The sequence below is a fragment of the Uloborus diversus genome, chromosome 3 (assembly GCF_026930045.1).
Source record: "Uloborus diversus isolate 005 chromosome 3, Udiv.v.3.1, whole genome shotgun sequence".
NCBI classification, from domain to species: domain Eukaryota; kingdom Metazoa; phylum Arthropoda; class Arachnida; order Araneae; family Uloboridae; genus Uloborus; species Uloborus diversus.
This window is the reverse complement of record NC_072733.1, coordinates 218832260-218856369: the sequence shown is the minus strand read 5'-3', so window position 1 is coordinate 218856369 and position 24110 is coordinate 218832260. Positions and strand designations below refer to the sequence as shown.

Below are 24110 nucleotides of genomic sequence, written 5' to 3'. Positions count from 1 at the left end.
TTCCCCCCTGAAAATCCTGACTTTTCAGTACTAAATTCGATCATAGTTGAAATCCACGATTTCCCATGACTTTGAAGGACACCCAGTAAAATATATATTTGATTTAGAAATATTTGGTCATTAAAGCAAAATAATCCAGACCTAAAAATCTTGGTGGCCACCACTGTCCCAAAGTTTTAAAGTACAAAAAGTGAGGGGGGGGGGTTAGTTTTTACTACTTTCATAAAAAAAATTAATAAATAGAACCTTGCACTTGTTTACAAAAACATGCATTTTGGAAAATTTAAGTTAAAATAGGTTTTTAAATTACTTCAAAATAAATAAATGAGAAGTCGTTAGGAAACTGCATTTTAGTAATCAAAACCGTTTCTTTAAGTTCATACCAAAGCCTCCAAATCAATGAGGATCGAATGCAATTGTGCAGATAAAATTTCACTTTTCTAAAAACTAATGCAGGGCTCCCAACACATTTTAGTTTTAGAAAAGGGTAAAAGAGGACCAATTTCAATCAAAAAGAGGACTAAAGAGGACCAGTTAGGATTAAAAAGAGGATCTTGAGAGGACCATTCATTTAAACACAAGGAAGCATCAAAAGGCAAATTAGCTGCCTGCTGCTAAATCCCTGAAAATAATTTGTTAATTAACCATAATACTGATTTTTAATGATACAATTCCTTTATCACCTTCTGCACAACTGATCTTTTTATCCATTGAATAATATTATTTACACAAACATTTGGATGGGAGGGGGGGGGAGGCACTTAGCGCAGCACTTAAGGCAGCCTCCATAGAACTAAATGGGCGTAATGATACATTTTGAATTGAACCAGGGATGCTGGTAGTCTCACTGAAGGATAGATGAAGCTGTGCTTCATCTTTCTATAGTTTAAAATTATTTTTGTGTTTTTCTGTATTGTAATGCTTCTTTAATAACATTTATATCCCTTCTCCACCGATATGAATCCATCACACACCAAACAGATCTACTGTATTGAAAGTTTCCCTAAAAATGTCTGAAATTCTCAATCACAAAGAGAAGCAGATCACATGAGGCATAGTTTTGCAATTTTCATATTCAAAGTATATTTTCAAGAATCATAAAGCTTACATTAAAAAAAATAATCCATGATTGCAGGTGTGCTTTGTCCACCCATGCTTTGTGCATAATCCATGAGTGCTTTGAACTTTTATGGGGGGGGGGGAAACAAATTCCCCCCTTTAGCAGGCATCATGCCGCCTGCCTTGTCTAGTGGTCAGAGAAGTCTGACTGCGATAGGAAGGTCCGGGTTCGAATCCCGGCTCGGGCATGGACGTACTTTCTCTCTCCTGTCCTTGTCGCCTATAAACGGGTCCTTATGGCACGTGTGTACTGTAGAAGTCGGACTTCACACCAAATTACTCTACAGTTGGAAAAGTGAAGCAATGCGCCTCAAATTGCCAGCCTACTTGGCACACGACAACAACAGCAGCAGGCATCATGACAATGAAATGATGTACAAATTCAACTTCATATAATTACATAATTCAACTTTGTTTCATATACAGACGCTACTTTAAAATGTTATGTGCTCAATTGTTTAAATTTAATACCCCTCCCCCTCCCACACAAAAAAACAGTAATAACCGAAAATAAGCTAATGATAATCAAAATTATGTTTGGTAAACTAAATAAGCTTGAATTAAACAACACAAAAAATATTAATTTTTTAGTTATTTAAGTAAAAATTTAATGGAGTTAATCTGACGTAGCATGTCAAAATAACTTCTAATTGCCATAAATATAAAAATATTTATAAGATGCAAAACGATTGAAAGCTCAGAGAAGCAAATTTTCACGAACCAAGTTCAATGTTGGCATGCTTCCCATAAAATAAATTTATTTATTTTCTACTAAATTAAACCTAAAACATGCTAATCTAAGTTGGAATATGGGAAAATAACATTCGATTGGGCAAAATATTTTAATATTTACATGATTCAAAAAGATTGAAATTTCAAACATTAAAAGCAATTTTCCGCGAAGTCCGAGTAAGTTCAATGTTGCCATGGCTTCCAAAATAATTCCTTCGTTAATTATTGAAATTAAACGAAAAATAAGCTAATCTATAGTAGCATATGTCAAAATAACTTCCAATTGTCAAAAACATCAAAATGTTTACAAGGTGCAAAAGGATTGAAACTATTTTCCGCGAATTCCGAATAAGCTCAATGTTGTTATGGTTTTCAAAATATTTCCTTCGTTAATTATTGAAATTAAACGAAAAATAAGCTAAACTAAGGCAGCATATGTCAAAATAACTTCCAATTGTGGAAAACATCAAAATATTTACAAGATGCAAAAGGATTGAAATTTCCAACGCGAGAAGCATTTTTCCGCGAAATCCGAGTAAGTTCAATGTTGCCATGGCTTCCAAAATAATTCCTACGTTAATTATTGAAATTAAATGAAAAATAAGCTAATCTAAAGTAGTATATGTCAAAATAACTTCCGATTGTCAAAAACATCTAAATGTTTACAAGATGCAAAAGGATTGAAATTATTTTCCGCGAAGTCCGAATAAGCTCAATGTTGTTATTGTTTTCAAAATATTTCCTTCGTTAATTATTGAAATTAAACGAAAAATAAGCTAAACTAAGGTAGCATATGTCAAAATAACTTCCAATTTTGGAAAACATTAAAATGCTTACAAGATGCAAAAGGATTGAAATTTCCAACGCGAGAAGCATTTTTCCGCGAAATCCGATTAAGTTCAATGTTGCCATGGCTTCCAAAATAATTCCTTCGTTAATTATTGAAATTAAACGAAAAATAAGCTAATCTATAGTAGCATATGTCAAAATAACTTCCAATTGTCAAAAACATCAAAATGTTTACAAGGTGCAAAAGGATTGAAACTATTTTCCGCGAATAGAGACGTACCGAGTAGCACTTTGGCCGAGTACCGAGTACTCGGCCTTTCACTACTCGGCCGAGTACCGAGTTACCGAGTACTCGGCCTTTCACTACTCGGCCGAGTTACCAAGTACCAATTATGTTTTAAGAAGAACCACCAACACACATGTGATGAATTTTCAACTTATTGGAATAGTAGTATAGACCTCCTTGTCCATATAATAGTTTTTAAAACTAAATTATTGCTGAAATTTAATTACGCATTATATAAACAATTTTGTTTGTGTCAAAAATTTTACAAAAAAATTGTTTTTAAAATTAAAAATGAATAAATAAAAGGTATGATTAATCAAGTTGGAATTAAAACAAATTACAGTAAAATCTCTCTAATGCGGACACTAACGGGACACATTTTTTTGGCCGCAATATAGAGGTGTCCGCAAGACAGAGGTTTAATAATGTTATTTGCATTGGAACTGGGGAATTAAAAATTGTCTGCATAAGAGGGGTGTCCGAATTTAAGGGGGGTCCGTTAGGAGGAGTTTCACTGCATACCAATCAATTATAGTTCTAGTCCGCCAAACATAAATAATTTTTAAAAGCAGATAAAACACATGTGCAGGAACACTGCAGACACGTGTTTCTGCCCCCCCCCCCTCCCCGTTACCAGGAACGTCTTTTTCAGTGCATAACATGTGAGCTAAAGAACGTAAAGACATTCGACAAAAAAATACGAATTTTGTCGGATGCCTTTAAATCTATCAGCTCCCATTTTATGCATTGAAAAAGGAATTCCTTGTAACGCCAAAACACGTGTCTGCAGTGTTCCTGCACTGTGTTTTTAACGTTGTTTTATTTCCTTTTATTTTTAAGCAAAGGTATTTTTACATTGTAGCAAAAATCCATTTTTAATATAAAAATTCCATATTTTCTATATTTACCTTTTTTTGCATAATTTTTAATAAATAAGTTTTATTAACTTTGGGGACATTAAAATAAAGATTTATTCCATTGAAGCATTAAAAACTTCATTATTCTCAAAATTTCAATTTGACTTATAAATTTTAATTGTAAATGATTGCAGAATATAATGTTTGCTCTTTTTTTTTTATAAATTTTAGTATCTGTCTTGGACAATATTCAATTTTTTACAACTACTCGGTATTGGCCGAGTATCTGATCAGAATTTGGCCGAGTACCGAGTACTCGGCAAATTGGCCGAGTACCGAGTAGTTACCGAGTACTCGGTACGTCTCTATCCGCGAATTCCGAATAAGCTCAATGTTGTTATGGTTTTCAAAATATTTCCTTCGTTAATTATTGAAATTAAACGAAAAATAAGCTAAACTAAGGCAGCATATGTCAAAATAACTTACAATTGTGGAAAACATCAAAATATTTACAAGATGCAAAAGGATTGAAATTTCCAACGCGAGAAGCATTTTTCCGCGAAATCCGAGTAAGTTCAATGTTGCCATGGCTTCCAAAATAATTCCTTCATTAATTATTGAAATTAAACGAAAAATAAGCTAATCTATAAAAACATATGTCAAAATAACTTCCAATTGTCAAAGCATCAAAATGTTCACAAGATGCAAAAGGATTGAAATTTCAAACGCGAGATGCAATTTTCCGCGAAGTCCGAATAAGCTCAATGTTATTGTTATGGTTTCCAAAATATTTCCTTGGTTAACTATTGAAATTAAACGAAAAATAAGCCAATCTATAGAAACATACGTCAAAATAACTTCAAATTGCCAAAAACATCAAAATGTTCACAAGATGCAAAAGGATTGAAATTTCAAACGCGAGATGCGATTTTCTGCGAAGTCCGAATAAGCTCAATGTTATTGTTATGGTTTCCAAAATATTTCCTTCGTTAATTATTAAAATCAAACGAAAAATAAGCTAAACTAAAGTAGCATATACTAAAATAACTTCTAATTGTGGAAAACATCAACATATTTACAAGATGCAAAAGGATTGAAATTTCAAAAGCGAGAAGCATTTTTTCCGCGTCCGAGCCGAGTAAGTTCAATGTTGCCATGGTTTCCAAAATAATTCCTTCATTAATTATTGAAATGAAACGAAAAATAAGCTAAGCTAAGGTAAGCACATGTCAAAATCACTTTGGATTGTAAAAAGAATCAAAATATTAACAAGATGCAAAAGGATTGAAACCTCAAACACGAAAGCAATTTTTCGCGATAAATCATATCGAATATATATGTTCAGAAAATTGCGCTAATGAAATATTTTTAAAAGAATTACAAGCACAATCCAAACAATAAATAAATTCAAGCAATAAAGAAACTTTTTATACTTTTTCAAGGTTTTCAAACACTAGAAAATGTGTGTGTGTGACCTCCCCCCCCCCCAAGAACTTTTCAAGGTTTTTCATGGGCGTACGAACTTTGTTTAACACGCGCTGCGGCGGCGTGCTTGGGAGAACAGTAACTTCTAACGAAATGAAAAACTTTTAAAATCTGATATTTAAGTAAAAACAATATAAAAGCGAACTAATCAGACCATAATGTTAAAAGTCTAAAGCGGACTTTACCATAAAACACGGACTTTGGCGGGAAAAGCGAACCATTTGGGATCCCTGCACAGTAGGAAAGATAAAATGGCGGCTGCACGTGGATCGCGGAAAAGGCGGTAGCCAAAAGTCAAGGGGAAAAGTAAAAAAAAAAAAAAAAAAAGGAATCGGAAAACTGAAAATATAGGAAAATATAGGAATTATAGGAATTATAGGAACTTTTTCAGAAATATAGGAAAATATAGGAATATAGGAACGCTGCGATGCCTGAATAATGTTACAGCATTTTGCGCAATTAAATTTTTGCATTGCATTTTGTGCATGACTATTCCAGAGTTCCCACTCTCATTCAAGAGAAAAATTCAAATACTTATTTACTATACTTGAAATCTTGTGATAGCTCTTGAGCAGTGTTCCCAGCTAAGCAGTTTATGATAACGGTTGTTTCCGTTCGAGGACAACCGTACTTTCTTTGCTACCTACAAGTCCGGGAACATATTTTTAATGATAGAATTTGCATGATTCGATACTGCGATGGGAAAGCTTTGCTACAGAATGAAATTCGTGAATAAAAGTTCTGTTCTAATTATGTTATCACTTGACGATGCAGTAAAAGCCAAACTTAAAGTTTTATAAGTTATTAAAACATGCGCATTATCTTTCCATGTGCTATGCTGAAATCAAAGTCACATGTCACACAGTAATATCAGGGGTCAATCCAGGTTTTATTTTTTGAGTCCCCATTTTGTGAAAAAGCAAAATATTTCTGAATTTTCTTTATTTTAGTAAAAAAGAAATTATTGTGAATTTCCTTTTCTTTTCCGGAAAAAAAGTTTTCAGGCAAAAATTAAAATCACTTGACGATTTGTAAGTTAAAATTTAAACGTATATGATTTTTTTTCTCAGAAAAATCTCTGATATGATACTTTTTGAGCATTTTTTTCCCGAAAATCTTGACTTTTCAATACCAAATTCGATCATAGTTGAAATCCACGATTTCCCATGACTTTTAAGGGCACCCAGGAAAATATATATTTGATTTAGAAGTATTTGGTCACAGGGTTCATACCCTTTAGGGAGAAAAAAAAATCAAGCACTTTTCACGTACTTTTCAAGGCAAAAAATTTTTTTTTCAAGGCAATATTATAAATTTGTTCTAAAAATATTGCATGCAGGTTTCCTTTAATGCAAACATATAAATAATAGGTAATAATATAAAAAAATAAAGGAAAAAAAAAATATCCTTTTCTATAACAAGAGACCTTTGATAGGAAATAGATCTACTGTGTCGAAAGTTTTTCTGGAAATGTCTGAAAAGCTTGTCCCATGAGGTTTAATTTTGCAATCTTCACATTTAAAGAAATGTAATTTATAAAATCTGCAACCTTAATTGAAAAACCTACATGAATGCTTTTAACTTTTGCGGGAAGAAACCAAAACATCTAAATTCAATGCAATAGCTAGACAAGAGGTTATTTCCAATATTGATAGTGGTTTATACACATATAAAGTTATAAGCTCCAACAAAAAAAGGGAACAATTGTCCCCAGTTTCACTAAAATGTTACTAATGCCATATTGTAAAACTAAATAAATACCAAAATTTTCATATATGTGTCACAAAGCATTAAAATATCACTTGCAAACTTAATGATTAGCATTGGAGTAAGTCAGGCAACCAGTATCAAAAAGCAAAAAGCCCAGTCTGCAACAAAAGGCTAAGTTTTAAAAAACCTTAATTTTTTTAAAAGCATTTCGGCTCAATGGATTTTACTGCTATGGTAAGACACATAATACAGTATAATAATGGCAAAAAAAATATTTCAATATGTTGTTCGGCAAGAAGTTAACGATCATTTGAATATCAGTAAACTATGACATTTTCCATACTTCGGTCTAATGTACCTGAAAGTACATTGAACTTGCCACAAAAAATTATACATTTTTTTAAAGTACTTATAATTGCTTTTCAAGCGATACTACTTTTGTCGCGGCAACTGAAAGGTGCAAGCTGTTTTTAGACCTCAAAAACGATAAAAAAAAACATCGAAAATGCGACTTTTTTGTGACCTTCATTGACCTTGCGCAGCTAGTTGCCTCAGATTTATCATTTATTATATTAAGTTACATCCTTCCATAAAACAAATTTAGAGGTAAACTGTTTTCTGAAAGAGTTGTGGCACATAGCAATTTCTATATCTCATAAATGCGCTTAATTTTTAATACCGCACACAAGCCTTTAGTTATCCAAAAAACTGAACAGCTCAACTTTAGAACCAAAAATTTTGGATTTGGTCTTTTAATAAGATGAAAAACAACAGGTTATTTTTTGAAAAAACTCCAAGATTGCATAAATCAACTCATGATGCTAGGTGTGCCAGTTTCTCAGAATCTTGCTCTTAATTATATGTTCTTGCATGCTGTAATTTTTTTTCACAAAGACTGCTTACTTTCTATCAGATTTTTTGAACTCTCCTGTATTACTGTTGCTACTACTTGTGCAGAGAGGAGAGGTACTACAGAACTAAGATAGAAGTTTGGTAAGGCCTCATTTGGAGTATGCTGTTCAGTTTTGGTCTCCTTATCTTAAGAAAGATATTAATGTATTGGAAAGGGTTCAAAGGCGGGCTACAAGGCTAATAAATGGACTTTCTCATTTAGACTATGATTCCAGGCTTAGAAGGCTAAAAATGTAGTCTTGAGCAAAGAAGAGACTGAGGGGACAAGATTCAGTTGTTTAAATTTATTAAAATTAAAGATGTTATGGGGCTGAAGTTTAGCCCTGAAAACAGGACAAGGGGTCATTGTTTAAAGCTATTCAAATCTCAGGCTAACCTGGAAATAAGGAAAAATTACTACTTTAGTAGAGGTGTGGGGGGGGGGGACTTGGAACAGCTTAGCAGAAGAGGTGGTAACGAGCAAGGGGGTGGACAGCTTTAACCGTTATAAACCGCGCGAACTATTGACGGATGATCAAATTTGAGTAATTTTTTGAAATTATGTCTATTTATGTCTAGTAAATACAGAAATAAAATAAAATTTCCAGAAAAATTTTTTTTACTATGATTTTCAGTGTGTTCCATTTTTGGAACATTGGCGTTTTGCATGAAGTTTTTTTTTTTTTCAGAGAATTTTTTTAAACTAAGAGGTTTTGAATGCGGTTTTTATCTTAGCATACTTTATAGCGGAAAAAATAATATTTTAAATTGCATTTGTGTACATATCAGAATTCAGAAAATCCAATACTGAAATATCTAACGCCCATCATATGAAAGGAAGCGTTGCTGGTGAAGTCGTTTGTCGCAATGGAAACATTTCTTAGTCGTATTTTTTTGCACACCGCGCAACGTCCTTGGGATGCAGATACAATATAATGTCCGTTAGACATTCTTGACCGTTTATGTAAATGACAACGAGGCCCTGGAGGACTTTCCACTCGTACTTTTCTTCTTAGGAGGTGAGTTGTTATTTCTCTTCGGAACTCTAAATGCTTCATCTTGACTTCGTGTAAATCACAATGAAGTAACCAACTAGCTACAACTGAAATATTCAGCGCATTACTAAAAAGATTCCACCACCATTTTTTACTCCTCAAATGAGGTCTGTAGCTCCCTAAAAGTTTATCCAAGACGTCCACACCCCCCATTCCTTCATTGTATCTCTTGATAAGATGAGGTTGTGGCACATCTATCTTGCATTTCTGCGCATTTGAGACATTTTACAGATGCAAGTGGCTCATGTGTATAACAATTAGATGCTACTGTAACCACTGCATTATCTTTCCAGCTGCACATGTACACTGATCCATCAGATCGATAGTCAAAATTTCCGCGATCTTCTTTAGAAAGGGCTTTTTTGGATTTCCGTGGACAATGGCCAGTTCGGTTTTCACGAATTGTTCCTGTTGCTCGTACACTTTTTTTTTGATAGCTGAGAAATTAAGTCATATGATGTAAAAAAGTTATCAAAGTATACTTCATGCTTAGACGTGTCAGTCAAAACTGATAATAGATCATTTACAACTCTGGATCCTAATTGCACATCAGAGGATCCTTCTTTTTTGCCTGAATAAATCTCCATGGAATATGTGTATCCACTTGAAGAGCACAGCATCCAAATTTTGAAGCCGAATCTTATTGGTTTTCATCTAATAAACATTTTACATGAATGCCGACCGTAGTAGGGAACCATAGATTCATCTATGCTTAATTTTTCATGAAATACACCAAATTGTTGAGGGTTTTTACACAATTCTTCGTAAATAAGGAAAACTTTTCTTAGTTTGTAATTTTGTTTTAATTCATGGTTGTCCATCAAATGAAAGTTGTTTTTATTTTTCGAAAACGATTTTGAGGCATAACTGTTAGTACAATTGGCACAGATGTATCTTCTGCACTGCTCCAATACATATCTTCAGAAGGAACAGAATGGTACCCACTCAATAGCAACAAACCAAAAAATTGTAGGATTTCATCTCTGTCAACATCTATTCTTCCTCAGTGATATTGCCTAGTTCATCAGGGGGTAATTGGCATATATCTACATCTGACAAATCCGAATCTGACAATGTCTCTAAATAAGCCACAGCTTGTTCTACAGTAAGAAATCTTGTAGACATTTTTTAACATTTATGAACAGTTGGTATACGTCAAACAGAATTTCGTTTCGCCCGAAAACAAAGCTAGCGAATTATTGAACTGCATTTAAAATATGAAGAATAAAACTCTCACTAATATTATTTTTTATTATTACGTGACAATGCAGCTGTCCGAGCAGGTGTGGATTCGGAGCCATATAGTCCGTCAAACAGAAGACTGTTATTATTTTCTTTGCTAACGAAACGTCATATCCTTTCAAAATATAAACTTACTTGGTTTTGCCAACATCTACATCAGAGTACATTCAAAATGAGAAAAAAAAAAAGAAACATATATTACGAAAAATGAAATTTCCCCTTGGAAGTCGAACGATTTACTTCTTGGAAATTTGACTCCCTAAAAGCGCCAATGTTCCAAAATTGGAACATGCTATTTTGAAGGGGTACACCTTTCGGAAATATCATTGTACATTTCTACAAGCATTTTAAAATCATACATTGAAGTATTTTTCACAACTATAATAAATATCATCACATTTTCTGAAAAAACCAATTTTTGGTAAATTTTATAAGAAAAAGTTGCAAAAAGCTAAAAAAACACTCATCTTTGAAAAATCGCAATAAATAATTGAAAACATATAAACAATCAAGCAGGAAATCAAAAAATACTTTGAAATAAGACTAAACTGTGTTAAAAAAAACTTGTTTATTTTAACGTTATTTCTTGGGAAAATTTTCACTTAAATATGATGTTCCATTTTTGGAACATTGGCGGGTAAACGGTTAAGAGGGCCATTGATTTTCACTGGGGATTGTAATTTGACTAGGACCAGTCTAGCTGGGCCCAGAGCCTGTTGCAGGTCGTCACTTTTGTATTTGTATTCGTATAAATTAATCTTTACCGCTCAGATTTAAAGTAATACCTTGTTTGTTAAAATATAATAATTTCGAAAAACAGATCATGAGGTTAACTTACCTGAGAATTGCCCATCTTCAATAAGACCTTAGAAACAACTTCTATAAGGTTTGATCTGCGTCAACAAAAATAAAAGGAAAAAATCAAAAAAGGTATAAGATTTTCAAAAATTTAACAAATAATATATCATACAATACACTTTTCATTTCCCAATATTTCAAAATTAGAAGGATTTTAAGAAAATCTTAATGAAAAAATATTAAGCTATAAATACACCGCCAGCTCAGTCATTCCAACCAAGGACTGCAGTTCTGTGCTTATTAGCACTCATCAGTCTGGAATAGGAAGTAACTGAGCTGGAAGTGGAAAACCTCTTAAAGGAACCAAGAAAGCCATACATTGGAGATCACCTTTTGACCAGAAAGGCGATGGAAGCTTCAGCATTTCAGATAGAAACATAGTCGCCATATTTGGTCATTCACAAGATGGAAGTAGATAAGATGCTTAAGTGCCTAAGTTTTACAAACAAAGCAGAATTGGATGTTTTATTTATTAAAACTAATGAAAACTAAAAATGTGCAGCAAATCGTTTTTTGCTTAATTTTTTAAAATAATTTTCTTGAGAAATGAAAAATTTTATATTTAAAGTTTCACCTTATCCTCATTGCTTGGGGCCCAAAAGCGCTAAAAACTTTTCAACTAAAGTGTAGTCTCATGAGGATTTTTATTTTTAATTATTTTTTTGCAACAAATTCAGAAATTTGTAGTTTAATTTTTGGCGCAGTCGCCATGTTTGGGCATTCCAAAGGTGTTGGCAAGAAAGACTCTTTAATTGCCTACGTTTTCATAAACGGAATTGGATGTTTATTGCAATGCAAACAATTGAAAATTATGAAAAATTTGCCATTTTTTCCTGATAATTCTTAATTATTGTCTTGAAATTGCAAAGTTTCATATTTAGAATATTATCTTATCTTCATTTCTTTAGAGGCTAACGTGCTAAAAACCGAGTATTTCATCTAAATTTTAGTTTTTTAAGGATTTTGATGTAACAAATTCAAAAATCTATTTATAAGCATGAATTTTTCGCGTAGACGCCATGTTTCATCGTACGCAAAATGGCAATAGACGAGCCTATTACTTGCTTAAGTTGGCAAAAACAGAATTGAATCTTCACCTCAATACAAACTATTTAAGATAACATAAAATGTACAATAAATCATGTTTTTTTACTTCCTTTTACAAAAAAGGAAGTATTGCATTCGCGAAAACATTTTCCCTCAAAAATCGGCCTTAATTTCTATTTTGCTCACCCCTGAATGAATGTTGGGTTTTTTTTTCGACTCGACCACACATGGATGTATGCCTAGGTACATACAGACACACGAAATATCCCATTTTGACGATCTCCCCCCCCCCCCCCCCCCCCCCCCGAGTTAACTACAACGAGTTTTCTCCTGACGTCTGTATGTACGTTTGTGTCTCTCATAACTCAAAAATGGTATGTCCTAGAAAGTTTAAATTTGGTACATGGACTCCTAAAGGGGTCTAGTTGTGCACCTTCCCTTTTGGTTGCATTCGGATGTTCCCAAGAGGGTCTTTTGCCCCTTTTTGGAAGGAAATCATTGTTAATTTCGATGTAAACTCAAGTGATGTTGTAATTTGGCGGACACTTGGCAATATATCGCCAGTCTTTTGGTTGCTCAGTTTTATCGCCAACTTGGCGATTTTTTTTTTTTTAAATCTGGTTTCGATTTGGCCACTGTTGGTGATATTTAGAGAGTAAACTATTGAATCCCATTAAAATTGCCAGTAATGGGAAAATGACATTAAATTGGAGTAAAAGGAAGTCATGTGATGCACACATCAGCTCGTTTTTTTTTTAAATTTGTTTCATGAAACATGTGATTGTCATCAGAACAATTGTATTTGATCCTCATTACTTTGGAAGCTTTGCTATAAACTAAAACATTCCTCTAAAATGCAGTTTCCTGCCAACTTCTCATTTACTAATTTATTTATTTATTTAAAAAAATTTAAAAATCTATTTTAACTTAAATTTTTGATGTTTAAATAAATATGTATTGAATAATTGTTTTTCATAGTGCGCAGGATTATTTTTGTGAAAGTAGTAAAAATTGCTCTCCCCCCCCCCCTTTTTTTTTAATACTTTGAAACTCGGCGACAGTGGTGGCTACTATGTTTTTTGGGTCTAGTGGTCACTTGGAAAATTTGAGACTTGACCTTTACCAGGGACTTGCGTATTTTATGAAAACCGAAAATAAAACTAATAATAACGCTGCAGATTATTTTCAACTGTCCAAAATAGTTTCGCAGACTGACTAGAAAGTCTCTGCTACTGGGGTCTTGGATTAAAAAGTCAAATGCTGAACCCCAGCCTGAATTTTTTTTCCTTACAGTTATTTTCATTGCTAGACAAATAACATTTCTAGTATAATTTAACATGATGTAGAATGGTAGGTAAATATTGATACTGGAGAGGTGCCCATCTCCCAGTGAGTGATGCCCTCCCCCAGGGGTGCAGAATATGTCCGATCCGGCGATCTAGGATCGGGGGAAATCCGAACCATCTGGGGAAAATTTTGCAAATTCAATTTTTTTTAAAAAATCGAATTTTTTTCTGCAAGTGCCTTTTGAATGCATTTTCTTTTGCATCACCACTCTTTATATTTTCATCAACTATTTGTTGGATAATAATTTACATTTAAAATAAATGTAGATATGATATTTTAATTAAAACAACTTACATGCATTTACTTAATTTGCTCTTTAGATACCGAGTTCTAAGGCTACCAGTTCATTCTATTAGTTTTAAAGATGCAATTAATTTTTTCCCCCCAAAACTATCTCTACCTATAGTAATAGGAATGAATTTTTATCTGAAACATAAAGCATATTGTAAAATTTTGGGGAAATTTTCATAGATTGGGGGAAATGCTGGTGTTAAAAACATTTTCTGCACCCCTGCCCTCCCCCCCCCCCTTTCCCCAAATACTAGAAAAACACTCAACGATGATATTCTCAACAGAAAAAAGAGGGAAAACACTCAACTTTAAGTGTCAATGATGCAGTTTCCACCATCTCAGGAGTCTAAACTTTCGTTTTTTACGAAAAAAAAATTTCTTTTTGCAAAATTATTTGATTTTTCACAAAAAACGGACCCTGTGAAAAATCCTGGACAGAACCCCGACTCAGTTACAAAGAGCAAATATCACGGTCCCTTTGTGCTCGTTTTAAGAGGGTTCGACTATAATACTCTTTAAAGGAAAAATAACTAAAATCATCTAAAAGGAAGAAAATAAGCCGAAAAATGAATAGAAAGAAACTTGATTCCGCTTATGATGTATAAAGCAATTATAGTTCATTGTGTAAGATATTTCTCCGTTGCTGAATGGTAAGATACCTTTTCCATTCCAAAATTGCGTGTTCTCTTTCAGCATGTCAAAACATTTTAAAGTTATTAAATTTTTCCAGCTACAGCACTGTATATATAATTAAGGTTTTACCAATAAATAAACCAAACCTTGTAGGGAGAACCGGGGGTAAAATGGGTAGCCGGGGTAAAATGAGTATAGTTGCATTTTTCTTGATTTTATTCTACTGGACAACATTTTTTAAAAATAAAAAAATATGATGAAAATGTTTACATATCAGGCAACATTTTGACTTGAGGAAAAAAAATCTAGCAACTCATTTACCAGGCTTGGCAACAATTTTATTTTTCAGAACACAAAGCAATGCATTTATAGTGAGTGATAAACTTCTTTCTAGAAAAATTTAAAGGAAGAGTTTTGGAAATTTTTCATTTGGATTTGATAGAAAAAGAATTTTTCTAACAGAAAACTCAAAAAATAAGTAAATTTTAATATTTACAAAAATTTTGTAGTACTTTTAGTTGCACGGGGTAAAATGGGTATAGCCAACATTTTCGAGTTAAAGACATTGAATGCATGAAGATAAAAAAAAATTATCTTTGCAAGACAAATGTTAGATATTATTCATGTTTTAAACTAAAAGCATGTTTTTAAAATGTTTTATAAATAATTTCTCTTCATTTATTTGTTGTATTTTAATTACTATAACATGCCAATTAGTACTTAATTGTATTATATTTTTTGATTATTATCGATATAGTTCATGATTACTGTAGGTTAGTAATTTACTGTAAGTTTATTATGTATATGATTCATTGCTACACATTATAAAACATAGTAAGTATTGATAGCTAATATGATGTCTTTTTAATTTCCTTTTAAAACCACCAACCCCATTCCCAGAACACAGTCTAAGTACAACCTCACATACAATCACAACAGAATCCTTATGCCTCATAGCAAAGTTGTACAGAATAACTAAATCCTCCTACTATACCTCTTGGTTCACAGTCATTTTTAGCACTGGTAAGGAAATGAAAAATTTACAAAAAAAAAAAGTAAGAGTCTAAACAAAGGTGGGAGATGTTGTAATTACAGAGCAGGTGGCTGCAAGATTGTACACAAACAGGCAAGAGACAAACAAAAAAGCAGAAAAAATAAATAAATACACATAAAATAAATAAATTTAAAAAAAAACATTAACAATAACTGAAGTAGAAGTGAAAACTAGTGGTTCTCCTAGTTGTTAATTCCAGCAATTGGCGGCAGGGCTGTTGTTAAATTTGTGGAATTCATAGGTTTAATCACTGAAATCTCAGCTGAAGGTGACTATACTGAGAAGTTTGCTACAAAATCATCTGCCAAATTATCATATATACTCCCCAAGTTGACATTTATGTTGTGCAGGCATCACAAAGTTGTAAAAATACTAAATCAGCCAAACTACAAGTCTTTGCCAATGCGCCTTTTGTTCATAAATTTGGTTCTGTAAACATTTTTGCGGTTGTTTTGGATTAAAGTTTTTATCCTCCAATGCAATTATACTCAATTTAAATTTTTTTTTCTCCATTAGTTAGTAGTTCAACTTTAAGCAACATATACCCATTTTACCCCAAAGCACGGGATAAAATGGGTATATACAGGGGTAAAATAGGTATACCCCTTTACGCTAAATTTAAAGCAAAAAGTTAACACAAACTATGCCCAAATTAGACCTAAGATACACAATGTATAGAATATTAAAAAAAAAACAATTATATTTCATGATATTTCTGCTATGGGTCACTGAAATTAAAAATGCTGTTTTATATACCCATTTTACCCCGGGTGACTCTATAACAAAAAAAGTAACAGCAAATCTATCAGTAGCTCAGCCAGGGTACAAGACAACTTAATTTTTTAAAAAAAAGAAAGAAAAACCTAAAAATATTAGGCAACTTAAAAAATATTCCACATTACCAATGAGAACATAAAAAAAGCAACACTTTTTACCCAAGGAAAAAATTAGACAGTAATAATCAGTAAAAAATAAAGCCAAATCAATATAGATGGAAGTGGATAGGGATGTTATAGAACAGGGGCAAATCCAGGATTTTTTCTCACTACCTATTTTTGTAAAAGTATTGTATCAATATCAGGCTTGGAGTAATCGCCGATTACGTAATCGTAATCTGCGTAATCGATTACATTTTTGTGTAATTGTAATCATAATCATAATCTGTCAATGGGACACTCGTAATCTTGTAATCGTAATTTTAATCAAGTGTTTCTTGCATAATCGTAATTGTAATCTAAGTTTAGATAATCGTAATTTTGTTCCGTAATCGTGTAATCCCGACTTGCTGAAAGTGAAAACTTTCTAGTTGCGTTTCTACAATGCTATGCAGACGATGGGATCTGGACTGAGGAAAAGATAAGACTTCAATAGAAACGTACAAAGGACTAGACAGCAGAGCCTTTAGGCCCTGCTGTTAAAAGGGCTCGTTGGCGAAGGGTCATAAACATGCCGCATCTTAGTGGGTTTTGTACCCTGTAGGTGTCATTGACAGGAACGCGTCCCCAAGTTGGATTGATCATCAATTTTCCTTTTCATCTGTGAATGATAGACAAATAAGCGGCGCTACCGACTCGGAAAGAGAACAATATCAACAGTGCTGTACGAACACATGTTTTCGTTTCGACAAAGTTCTAAAAAAACAGTTTTATGCCTTTGGTGTTTTTTTTTTCTTTTTTTACTTTCATTGGCGGAAGAGGAGTAATTTTGTCAAAAGAAGAGCGAATTTGGATTTGCACTTCAGTGCTCATTCACACGCACTATCTTAGCGGTTCTTTGATTTTTGTGATGACATCACTCTGGTAAGTGATTTTTCAAAATATTTTCACATCTAATTTAATCTTAAATTTATGCTTTATAATTCAATGCTGATACTTTTTAATAGGTATATAAAAGAAAAAAGTTTGCATTTAAAGATTTTAAAAACATTAGTTTTAACCTTTGTAAAAACACTTGTTTTTGAAACGGAGATATAAAAATATCATTATAAAATGCTTATGCATGTGGGGGAAAAAATAATGCCTGGAAATCATAGCAAAATTTATTATACTCATTTTTACTTTTTAAAGTGCTTTCCAATTATATTGCTTTAAAAGTGTTCAAGCACCATCTTGAGCACCTCCTGACCAAAAATTTGCAATACTTTAATACGACAGTAAAAAGCTGTTGTCAGCACTAACTTCTAGAATGAGTCACTATGAAGAAACGGAAGCATTTCAAGTGGCTTCATTTTTAGACCCAAGGCTCAAATGCAACTGGTACGATTCAAGCACAAAAAATAAAATAAAAGAAATTATCAAGGAAGAAATAATGTCAACAAAGACTGTCATAACATTTGCACTGAATTAGAAGATAAGGACACAAAAGATGTGTCACCAAAACAGCCTGCAAAAAAAGGGAAATTGTTCGCATTTTTAGAAAAACCAGCCAGCACTTACAAAAATAATAATTCCTTAATACAGGAGAAAATCGAAAGCGAAATAAATGCATATGAAACTAGCGCACCAAATGAGCATAATATTGATCCCCTAGAATACTGGGGATCCAATATTCATGTATACCCATTACTGAGCAAAATTGCTCACAAGTACTTGTCAATTTGTGCATCATCTGCACCTGTTGAGCGGTTATTCAGTATTGCCTGAAAGTTTTATACCTCACAGAGAATGAGGATGAAACATGATACATTTAAAGCATTGGTATTATTAAAATGCAATAAAAAATTGTCTTGATTGCAGTATTTATTTTGAACATTTATTTTCCTATCATTTATTTATACTATTTGAATATATTTTTTTTATTTGAATATATTTTGAATATATACCATGCATGTTTTGCAAAATTAAATACAAAGGGTTTTCTTTTTTTTTTCCAAAAAATAGGTTGAATTAAATAATATTATAGCAAATTGTAGAGAATAGAATGTAGAAATATAGTACATAAATTTTAGAAACTGTATTGGTTGCATGAAAAATAATAATGAAAATTTAAATCATGTACAAAATGCATTATAATGTGGCAAGTCATTTGGATATAGGACACCTAATTACCTGTGCAGGATATATGGTCAAAATAGTTATGTAGCATTTAAAAGCACAATCAAAAATCATAATTTTTTAACTATGACACTGTTGCCGCAAAATAATAATGAGAATAATATAGTATATGTGTGCATGTCATTTCCTCTCACGAGTCTGTAATCGTAATCAAAATCGTAATCGGCACATCGTAATTGTAATCGATTACATTTTTGACGTAATCTAATCGTTGCTGTAATCGTAATTACGTTTTGGCAGAGTATTATAATCGTAATCATAATTGTAATCTCCTATTTTTCAAGCTGGTAATCATAATCGTAATCGATTACATTTTCTCGTAATCAACTCCAAGCCTGATCAATATTCTATTTTTGTGAAAGTTTTTTTTATTAGCATTGAGTTTGTTATCTTTTAAAGGCACAATTTAATTTTTGTTAAAGAACATTACAGCAATTTAAACGTTGAAAAGTGCAAATGTTATTTACTACTAATTGTAACGGGGGTTTTGGGGGGGAGGGGGAGTTTAAGAGGTAGGGAAAAAACCATTGTATCTCAGCTCAATAGGCTTTATACTGTGTACAATTCAGGAAATTATCATCCACCAAAACTGATGCTAAAAGATGGCGTAAATGCAGTTTGCCGAAAAATACATAAAAATGTGTTTAATACTAGAGATGAGACGGGTTCAGCCCGGGCTCGGGCTCTAGAACCTAAAATGGGTTTTGGGCTCAAGCACAGATATTCAATCGCCAATCTCCATACAAATTCAAAGCAAATAAACATTTTCCTACTGTGAGAAAATGAAAGGAACATTTAAACCAGTTCAATCAATGCCAAATTTACTCCCCCCCCCAAAAAAAAATAATAATTAATAAATTAACGCTTATTTATAGTGTTTTTACTATTGCAATATGTCATACAGTAATGCATTTGAAGTGGAGCATTTTAAGAAAATTCAGAAACTTCTCTCTGTTAATGAAGAACATTTGACGTAACATTTTTCATTAACAGAGAGATCATGTCAGACTGTAGAAGGCTCGGTTTTTGATACAAGAAAGTTTCCTTCGGGCTCGGATTTTGGTCCGAGGCAATATCACTCGGGCTTGGGTGAGCTTGGTTACAAATTTTCAGGCTTGGGCGGGCCCGGGCTCTCAAAAATGAGCCCGAACTCATCTCTATTTAATACTATGAAAAAGTTGTTACCTAAGCAACTGTTCATATAAATCATCTTAGCATTTCATTTTATGAGTAAACTGTGTTTTAAAACAGAAAAACAAGTTTTCTATTTTGGAATACAGATTTTTTTAAAAATTACCCTTTTTACTTCCTTTTACAAAAAAGGAAGTATTGTATTCGCGAAAAAATTTTCACTCAAAAATCGCCCTTAATTTCCATTTTGCTCACCCCCAAATGAATGTTGAGTTTTTTTTTCGATTCGACCACATGCGGAAAAGTGCCTAAGAATGTATAGACACGCGAAATATCCATTTTGACCATCACCGAGGTAATTACAACGACTTTTCTCGTGACGTCTGTATGTATGTGCGTATGTGTGTATGTGCGTATGTGCGTATGTATCTCGCATAACTCAAAAATGGTATGTCCTAGAAAGTTGAAATTTGGTACATAGACTCGTAGTGGGGTCTAGTTGTGCACCTCCCCTTTTGGTTGCTTTCGGATGTTCCTAAGGGGGTCTTTTGCACCTTTTTGGGGGGAAATCATTGTTAATTTCGATGTAAACTCAAGTGGCGTTATAATTTGTCGGACACTTGGCGATATATCGCCAGTCTTTTGGTCGCCAACTTGGCGACAAATTTGGCGGAGTTTTTTTTTTTTTGGTTTCAATTTGGCCATTGTTGGTGATATTTAGAGAATAAATATTGAATCACATTAAAATAGCGAATAATGGGGAAATGACATTAAATTGGAGTAAAAGGAAGTCATGTGATTCACACATCAGCTCGTTTAATGTTGTTTCTAGAATGTGCAGATTTTCAAAGTTAGTTTTGTGAAGCTGCTGATTTTATAACTTGATTTTTGTGAACGTACCGATCTTAAAATAAGATTTCTGTGAAAGTACCGAAAAATGGTAGTAAAACTAGCCTGTATTGGGCCCTGTAGAAGCCGAAAGGTTAGTCAGAAAAGTGATAACAGGTATTCTTAGAAACAATTTTAGCGACAGAAAGCTTGAGAAGGATTTTAGCACGTCTGTAGGACAGGAAGTGGAATGTCTAACATTTTGTTAGCAGCCCAAACAAGTTACACAAAACATTGCCAACGGATACATTGGAAAATTGAAAATGAACTGCAGCGATTAAAGAAAAAGCAGAATTAAAAAAGTTCGAATGATTATATTGTATTGCACTGAGAAAACGGAAGTTTGAGATCAATTGAAAGTTAAAAATTTGAAGATGAATGTAATTAAAAAGAAAAAAAGCAATTTTATCACAAGTGCATCAATACAATGTTCCAAACTCCTCACCGTTCAAAAGAACGGTTGTTCATTTTAAGGATTTCTTTTTTGAACGGTTTGTTCATGAATGACACATCCCTTGTGGGTGGATATGAAGTAACTGAGCACTTCAATATCGAGGAAGGAAAAAAAAGTCAATGTTTCAAGCAAATCACACGTTTTGGTGCACAAAAGAATTTCAGCACAAATTTCTGGAATCCACCTGCTTATATCTACTTCCTTTCAGACCGAAAATAATTTCACATGTCCAGTCAATCCTTTTCAAATTTACCTTTATCAACATTTCCCCTTGTGCAGATAGCAGAAAAATAAAACCATGCGACTAGTAGGTGTTTCTTAACAATTCAAAGAATTAAACCTGACCAGCAGGTGCTACTCAAGCCCAAACATTACTCACCCTGACAACTAACAATACTGCCGTGCTAAGCACAGATGTGGTATCTGCACATTTTATCAAAATTGAGTTATTGTCACCAGGTGGTCGTTAGTCATTTAATTTACCTAAATCTCAAGTTTTTTGGCGATTTGTGAACGCCAAATATTAAAAAAAGCTTTCGGAAAAAAGTCATAACTGCACAGTTTGCGGAGTTTGCTAAGGCAATTTGAACGTAAGTGACAAATACTAAGCCTTTAAAGTGGTATCTGCGCAGTTACCACTTTTTTCCTCAGTATTTTTTGTAGCTACGACTTTTATACCTTAGTAAAGCAGCATAGTTAATAATGTAGCAGTTTATTATAACACAGAAATAAAAATTAGTTTACCGTTGAATAGTTGATACAGGTTGATAATAAAAATTAATGCAACTTTGCATAATTGTTAAAGTAAATATTCAGCTTTTTCTATTCAAATGTTTATTTAAAATGTAAATTCTAAAAATGAAATGCATGTAAAATATTCATATCTAATTCTTTCATGCAAAAAAAAAAAAAAAAAAAAAAAAAAACGCATTTCATTCTACAGCCAGTCATATTTTTATTTAAGTATCGTCTGCTGTCAAAATTATCTTCATGCTCGGTAAAAATGAATCTAGAAAATAAAACATTATAAAAAACACATTCTTTTAATATATAGAACAGAAAATTGTAATGGATTACAGTTTTAACTTGGTAGAGTGTTTCGAAAATGGTATCTTTCAGAAGGTAGATTCTGTTAGATTTGTATTAATAAAATAAAGCGAAACAGCTAACTCCAAAGAAAGCAGATGTTTTCAGTATTATTTAATGATACCTTGAGCATGTTTTACTAAGCTATTTTTGTCGTATCTTTGCAGATACCCCTAAAAATGCCTAGTAATTGTCACTTACGGTGAAAATAGCTTAGTATGTGAAAAGGTTTTGAAAAGAAAATTAGTCGTAACTACATTTATTAATTTTAAATTAAGATTTTTACAAAAATACTCTCTTACGGTTTTTAGATAAGTTATTTACGGAACAACTACCGCAAGTTGAGCATTTAATTAAGTCATAAATCAAAGAAATGAGTTGTAAAACTTTAATCGTCAATTTCTCATTTTGAGCTCTACTGCAGATACCACATCTGTGCTTAGCACGGCAGAATAGTGCATTGTACACACATCGGATTCGAGAAAAAAGAAAACGGATGCACATAAAGAAAGGTTCATTCAGCGGTCAAAATGACCGTAGTCAGCCTTTCATGGTATAAGCATTTATAGCAACTATAATAATAGACCTAAAGAAATACAATCTAGTGTTGTAAGATCTTAATATAAGTCAATGAAGGACCAAGAGTTTGAAAACTAAATACGGCAAACGTAAGCATTTGAAAATCGTTTGCGGTCAAAATAACCGCATCCGTCTTTCCAGTCAGAGCCGTGTCCAAGGGGAGGGTTTTAAGGGTTAAACCCCTCCCATTGGAGAAAAAATAATAAGCCAAAAGAAGAAAATGTGTAGTTGAATTTAATAACTTCAATGTGAAAGTTTGTGTAAAGCGCTTTGAAAGAAAACCTCGAAGTTTTTCTGCAATTTAAGACTGTTAGAGCTTTATCAACTGAAATAACATTTTGTAAACCTGTGGGAGAAGAATCGCTAAATGAAAGATTTGTCAACACAAAGCATCAACAGCGTTAATATTGCTTGAGGACTGAGGAGGTTATGATGAATTCGGTATGTGTTGTAGCTGCGAAGATGCATTGATTGTGTTTGGTAATGTAATTAGCATCCGCAACAAGCTTTTTCTTGTTTAGTGTACAAAGCATTATTTCAGAATATGAAACCCAATATACATGCTACATTATAAAAGAATCTGTGGGCAGTTTTTAAAATTAATTGCAATCAATAACCGCACAGTAAACAGACTTGATTAAAACAGAAACAAACGAGGTTTGATTAAAAAGAGGATGTAAAATGAATGAATACTGCTGTTATTTGCGCAGCTAGAATTATTCTTCTGGGGGGGGGGGGGGGGTATAGCAGTCCTTACAGGTCTATAAATGCCATGCTGGGATTGGCAATTTAACGTAAAACGAAAGTTTGGTAGATAAACTCTCAGCCCCCAGCCCCTCGGGAAAGAATGTAGAAGCTATAAAATCCCTCCCTTCATGAAAACCTGAACACGGGCCTGTTTCCAGTCATAATGTATGTCTTACTTCATATTATGACATGACGAACTTCATCAGGTCTTACTTCATAAATTTCTTCAGCAAACCCACATTCACCCCAAAACGTTTTTGACACGGGAAAGGAAGGGGTTTTTGAGGGAAAACCAGTGTTATACCCTTGTCGAAGTGTATCCCCCTTGTCACGTAAAAACCACTTGTTCATTTCCAACCCTGATTAAAATCAAATTAAACTTCCAATTTCACCGCGTCCGTAAGCTAAATAAATAATAATGAACAACATACCCTTGATATGGAAGGACTTTTTCACTTAAGACCACTCGTAATGGATATTTAGCTACTTAACGTTACTAGTCGAAAACCAAAACATGTGCATTCCGTGTTCAAAAAGTTCAAACATCGTCCCAACATATCGTATACTAGCGAGCCGTCGAGCAGGCGTGCTTGATTGGAGGAATAAGTTTCACTGCAGCCAATCGTAGGTCATCGTTAAGAAAGAATCTGTTTATTTTCAAAACAATTGTTTCTCCTTTTTCCTTTTGGGGAAGAATTTTCGATACCGAGAGATTCCTATTCCTATTCAGAGTCACTACTGACTACAACTGTATTTATGACGAGGACTGCATACTA

At 33.1% G+C, this 24110-nt stretch overlaps 1 long non-coding RNA gene across 1 annotated transcript in view; it reads right to left on the bottom strand.

The window, feature by feature from the left end:
• The window catches only part of LOC129219258 (uncharacterized), a 41632-nt gene extending 17764 nt beyond the window's left edge, over window positions 1–23868 (bottom strand). The window contains exons 1-2 of the long non-coding RNA XR_008580389.1: window positions 23766–23868; window positions 11005–11059 (exon numbers count right to left, since the gene is read on the bottom strand). This is a non-coding gene — a long non-coding RNA (uncharacterized LOC129219258). The remainder of the gene's footprint in view (window positions 1–11004; window positions 11060–23765) is intronic.
• Between the last annotated feature and the right edge of the window lie 242 nt (window positions 23869–24110).